The 5754-nt window shown below is 58.3% G+C and overlaps 3 non-coding genes across 3 annotated transcripts in view; all 3 read right to left on the bottom strand.

Annotated features, from left to right (window-relative positions):
• LOC142768033 (large subunit ribosomal RNA) overlaps nucleotides 1-639 on the bottom strand; it is a 4139-nt gene extending 3500 nt beyond the window's left edge. Inside the window, exon 1 of the ribosomal RNA XR_012885238.1 lies at nucleotides 1-639. This exon is cut by the window's left edge and continues 3500 nt beyond it. This is a non-coding gene — a ribosomal RNA (large subunit ribosomal RNA).
• Nucleotides 640-1796: 1157 nt separating this feature from the next.
• LOC142767956 (5.8S ribosomal RNA) lies at nucleotides 1797-1949 on the bottom strand. Its single transcript, XR_012885170.1, has one exon. It is a non-coding gene; the product is annotated as a 5.8S ribosomal RNA (ribosomal RNA).
• A 1712-nt stretch (nucleotides 1950-3661) lies between these two features.
• LOC142768006 (small subunit ribosomal RNA) lies at nucleotides 3662-5475 on the bottom strand. The gene has a single exon (XR_012885212.1). It is a non-coding gene; the product is annotated as a small subunit ribosomal RNA (ribosomal RNA).
• Between the last annotated feature and the right edge of the window lie 279 nt (nucleotides 5476-5754).

Raw genomic sequence — 5754 nt, 5'->3', positions numbered from 1 at the left:
ACTGCCGGACTCAAAGTCGTGCTTGTTCCCTTTGACCCGCGTCCGTCGCGGCGTCCTACCGGCGGTGGGAAGTGCGCACCCCAAAGACCGCGTCTGCGTGCCAGCAGCCGGAACAGTCCCCCGAAGGGAACCGTTTACCTGACGCCGCCGGCTCCGCGATCGTCCGGAGACTGAATCCCACCGCTTTCGAGCTTCGAGGGCCCACCCGTTTTACTCTAAGCGGTTTCACGTACTCTTGAACTCTCTCTTCAAAGTTCTTTTCAACTTTCCCTCACGGTACTTGTGAACTATCGGTCTCTCGGTCGTATTTAGCCTTAGATGGAGTTTACCACCCACTTAGGGCTGCACTCTCAAGCAACCCGACTCACGGGAGGCTCCATACCGGGCGCGCAACGGCGAAGACGGGCCTGGCACCCACTCTGGGACAAGCCCCTGTCAGGGGGACTTGCACCGTCGCAAACACCCGAGAACGTCGCCTCCCATACACCACATTTCCCGACCGCCTGCAAGGACGGGGGATTCGGTGCTGGGCTCGGTCCCGTTTCGCTCGCAGCTACTCGGGGAATCCCTGTTGGTTTCTTTTCCTCCGCTTAGTGATATGCTTAAATTCAGCGGGTTGTCTCGCCTGATCTGAGGTCGACAGCGGATACATTCGCTTCCATCAACTTCCTGCACGACCGCGTGCGCTCGCCCTACCAAGTGCGCCCGCAACCCTGTACAGGGCCACTTCTTCACAAGGCTGGCAATCGGCTTCCCCGCTGCACGCGTGCGGCGCACAACCGGTGTGACGTGGAAGTGACGGGACACGCTCGTAAACCCATCGCGAACCGAGTACGACGCCCTACCAAGTGCGCCCGCAACCCTGTACAGGGTCACATCTTCACAAGGCTGGCAAGCGGCATTCCGCTGCACGCGTGCGTCGTCCGAGCAGTTGCGTGATAAACGACCGTGTCGAAAGCCCAAACACCGCCGAGGCCAGTCGCCGCCGCCGCCGCAAGGGCAGCCACGCGGCCTGGCGAGGGGCATCGTCTCGTGTAGCGTCGCCCCCGCCCCAACTGGAGTGGCCCAGTTTTTTGAACGGGACGGGAACTGCGAAGCACTTAGACCGACGGCGGACTACGACGAGAACGCCTTAAGCTTCGCCAACGTTTCGCCAACTCGTGCGGGAGACTTTTTCCGCTTCGCGGCAAGTCGTCGCGCCGTGCTCTCCGCATCAACCGCGTACGCAGCGAACCGCAAACGTCGGGCGCAGCCTCCTCACCTCTCTGCGCTTTGCGCGCGAACGTTCCCTGTTCGCGCGGCAAAGCCTGGAGGAGGCACGGCCCCGCAGCGTGTTCGAGCGCCCGGTCTACGGGACACCCTGCTTACTTCGAGGGCAACAAGCGCAACGCAAGGCTGCGATCTCGCGCACTTTGCGCACGGCTGGAGAAGCTTTGCTGGCCGGCTTTCGCTTCTCGTGTTTACCGTGCGTTAAAGTTGCGCGTCCGTGGCTCTCGCAGCTCTTGCGCGCCCGGTTGCAGAGAGGAGTACGCAACCTCGACCGCACTTTCCCTGCAGGCTTCCTTCCGACTCGAAGTCCTGCGGCGGTCTCAACGAGGTGCCACATCCTCAATGCAGTCGGTCGCCCCCGTTTCGGTTGGGCTCTGGCACGACGGTCGCCACCATCTCGCCCTTGAGTGGCCGCTGTTGGCGCTCGCTGTGAGGTGTTCAGCGTGCTGTCCGTGTTGCCGACGCGGTCAAAACGAGTCGACGGCTCACGTTCCCTTGTGCGCCGAAGGCTCTCTTGATATGTGATCCGACCCTCAGACAGACGAAGCCAAGGGAAGACACAAGGCCGCAATGTGCGTTCAAAGAATCAGTGCTCAGTGTGTCCTGCAATTCACACTAAGTCTCGCAGCTGGCTGCGTTCTTTATCGACCCGAGAACCGAGTGATCCACCGCTTAGAGTCGTGAAAAAGTGTTTGTTCAATTCCGTACAGTCAAAACCAAACGTTTCTGGCACTCGGCCAAACAGTGGCCAAGAAGGGCGCTTTTCAGCGCACGCTTGGACTCCAAAACTCTGCCGCGCCTTTTTCGGCTGCCGCAAATCGAGCAAACGGTGTGTTTCGGACGGCGTTTCGCTTCCGCTACTTGCGAGTGCTTTCGTGGTCCACCCCTTATGAATACTGGGGAGGCGTCGAAGCCGGTCCTCCAAGCCGGACCCGTAGGTATCGTTGTGTGCTCGCTCTCATTGGCCCGCCTAACCAGAAAATGTCTGCGGTACACCCATTTGGATAAGAGTGCACGCAGATGCGGGCCTCGACGGCTACACATTTCCTCGGGCGGCCGCCTCCCGGCCTCCGTGGAGCGCGGGATGCACGGTCCCATCGACAAGCCTCTCCCGTTTTTACCGTGGCGTCGCGGTTCACCACGGCGGGCGGGTCGGTCTCCTCCGCATAAAAAGGGGGACCCCCGCTTTTTGTTCCACGAAATCGCACAAGCTTTTTTCGCATCCACGGTTTGCCACCGCACACCAAAATGCCGATCCGGCTGCCTACTTTAGCCAACAGGTGGAGCCAGGCGCGCCGTACTTGCGCGGCACTTCCCACGTCCACCGAAGTTGGTGCCAAGGACCACTTTCGGCGCCGGAGCCGCGTACGAGCCTACTCGAGGCGGAAGAACGAAGCCAGCAAGGGCCTGGCCGCAAGTGCGTTCAACTGTCGGGACGTCCAAGTCCCTCGTTCTTCCGTGCTTCCTCTTTCGGCAAGTCGTTGCGGCACCTTCCCAAAGCGCGCAGACCAGCTAATCGCGACGAGCGCGACGTGGCCGTGCCGGCTTTCCCTCGGCAGCAAGCAAAACGCCTGGCAACGTCGACGCTCCCCTAACCGCGATCTCGCAACGTGTTTCTTGTGGCGAATTCAAAAGCCGGCCGGCGCTGCTGCAACCATTACGGTCGGTACGCATACGCCGCGGAGGGCGGGACGGTCATCGGAGCGTGCGGTTCCTCCATCGAGTACTGCGCACCTCGGCCGTCTCATCGCCGTGCCATGACCGGCCGCGCGTCAACGCGAACCGGCGCCAGCGAGATCCCTCGCCTGCAAGAACCGACCGGCAGCCTCCGTCACCCGAGGACGCGCTTGCCGCGGACAGCGGGACGGTATGCACTGGAGAACAGCGGACCCGTCACATCGCCAATTCCTTGACCGACCGCCGACGCTTGTGCCGTTCCTCTCGTACTTGGCAGTCGCCGCGCGATTGTCGGGTCTCGTTCTTGCACGCTCGAACGGTCGGGAGGGCACTCGCCTGGCGTTTCGGGAACGCGCAGCCTCGCCTTCTACCGACGTAACCACGACTCGCCGTTCGCGCTCCGCCGCTCCTGTTTACAGTACTAGGCGGTCCCGCAACGGTCGGGTCGCGCATTTCGAGCGCTTCGAGCCACGGTGCAGTGGCGGGTCGAAAGCCGACCTATGAGTGCGTTGCGCCGTTTGTACCCGCGTCCGCCACCTGGCCGACCGTCCAAGGTCGCGGTGTTGGCGTCCGCTGGGCGCAACAATTTGTCACGGGGTGCCGCTCCACATTCAGGCAGCCCCGTGGGGAAAAGCCGACCCCGCGTCCAAACGGGGTCAGCGGCAGAAAGTGTCGGGCGCAGACGCAGCTGAGGCGCTCATCCTTCACGATCCGTTAATGATCCTTCCGCAGGTTCACCTACGGAAACCTTGTTACGACTTTTACTTCCTCTAAATGATCAAGTTTGGTCATCTTTCCAACAGACCGGCGCAACCGAAAGGCCGCGCCGGACATCGGTCCGAAGACCTCACTAAATCATTCAATCGGTAGTAGCGACGGGCGGTGTGTACAAAGGGCAGGGACGTAATCAACGCGAGCTTATGACTCGCGCTTACTGGGAATTCCTCGTTCAAGGGGAACAATTGCAAGCCCCTATCCCAATCACGAAAGAAGTTCCACTGGTTACCCAGTCTTTTCAGACAGGGATAAAGACACGCTGCTTCCTTCAGTGTAGCGCGCGTGCGGCCCCGGACATCTAAGGGCATCACAGACCTGTTATTGCTCTGTTTCGTGCGGCTAGGAGCCGCTTGTCCCTCTAAGAAGGTTGTAAGGTGCTGGGAACCCCGCACCTATTTAATAGGCTAGAGTCTCGTTCGTTATCGGAATTAACCAGACAAATCGCTCCACCAACTAAGAACGGCCATGCACCACCATCCACCGAATCAAGAAAGAGCTCTCAATCTGTCAATCCTCCCAGTGTCCGGGCCGGGTAAGTTTTCCCGTGTTGAGTCAAATTAAGCCGCAGGCTCCACTCCTGGTGGTGCCCTTCCGTCAATTCCTTTAAGTTTCAGCTTTGCAACCATACTTCCCCCGGAACCCAAATACTTTGGTTTCCCGGAAGCTGCCCGCCGAGTCATTTGAGTAACTCAGGCGGATCGCTGGTTGGCATCGTTTATGGTCAGAACTAGGGCGGTATCTGATCGCCTTCGAACCTCTGACTTTCGTTCTTGATCAATGAAAACATCCTTGGCAAATGCTTTCGCAGTAGTTCGTCTTGCGACGGTCCAAGAATTTCACCTCTAGCGCCGCAATACGAATGCCCCCGTCCGTCCCTCTTAATCATTACCTCGTATTCCAAAAACCAACAGAACAGAAACGAGGTCTTGTTCTATTATTCCATGCAAGTTTATTCAGGCGACTCGCCTGCGTTGAGCACTCTAATTTTTTCAAAGTAAAAGCACCGGCCATCTCGAGGCACACAATGAAGTGCACCAAGAAAGAACCGGCATGATGTTCAGTCCGAGCCGTCGCATCGGGTAGATGCACTACTCGTCTGGAACTGAGATCCAACTACGAGCTTTTTAACCGCAGCAGCTTTAGTATACGCTATTGGAGCTGGAATTACCGCGGCTGCTGGCACCAGACTTGCCCTCCAATTGATCCTCGTTAAAGGATTTAGAGTGTACTCATTTCAATTACGGGGCCTCAAAAGAGTCCCGTATTGTTATTTTCCGTCACTACCTCCCGTGCCGGGAGTGGGTAATTTGCGCGCCTGCTGCCTTCCTTGGATGTGGTAGCCGTTTCTCAGGCTCCCTCTCCGGAATCGAACCCTGATTCTCCGGTACCCGTAACAACCATGGTAAGCAAGTAACCTACCATCGAAAGTTGATAAGGCAGACACTTGAAAGAAACGTCGCCGGCTCGTGGCCATGCGATCAGCACAAAGTTATCCAGAGTCACCACACAATACGGGCCGAAACCCGATCGATCTTGGTCTAATAAAAGTACCCGTTACCCAAAGGGCTCCAGGCTCACTGCATGTATTAGCTCTAGAATTGCCACAGTTATCCAAGTAGGAAGAACCGATCTAAAAAACCATAACTTATTTAATGAGCCATTCGCGGTTTCGCCTTATTTCGGCATGTACTTAGACATGCATGGCTTAATCTTTGAGACAAGCATATGATTACTGGCAGGATCAACCAGGTAATCGTTCGACTGCGCGTCTGTCCTCGCCTTCGGCGGGCCGGACGCAGTCTGTGTGCGGCGGAGGCCACCTTCAGGCGCCCCAACACGCTTATTTTGCACTCCGAGATGACGGCGTTCGAGCTCGCTACGGCACAACCTTCCCGAAGGACGAGTGGGAGCCGTGCGGCAAGAAGCACGTTCATGCTCGCTTTTTTCGTTGCATCGACTCGGTCGCGCCGTGCGGGTTGCCCAAGCCCGCTGCACTGTCGGTGGACCGGCCGGAACTAGCAACGGAGCCGA

The sequence above is a fragment of the Rhipicephalus microplus genome, chromosome 7, assembly GCF_043290135.1.
Source record: "Rhipicephalus microplus isolate Deutch F79 chromosome 7, USDA_Rmic, whole genome shotgun sequence".
Classification (NCBI taxonomy): Eukaryota; Metazoa; Arthropoda; class Arachnida; order Ixodida; family Ixodidae; genus Rhipicephalus; species Rhipicephalus microplus.
The sequence above is the reverse complement of the archived record's forward strand: the minus strand, read 5'-3'. Positions and strand labels throughout refer to the sequence as shown.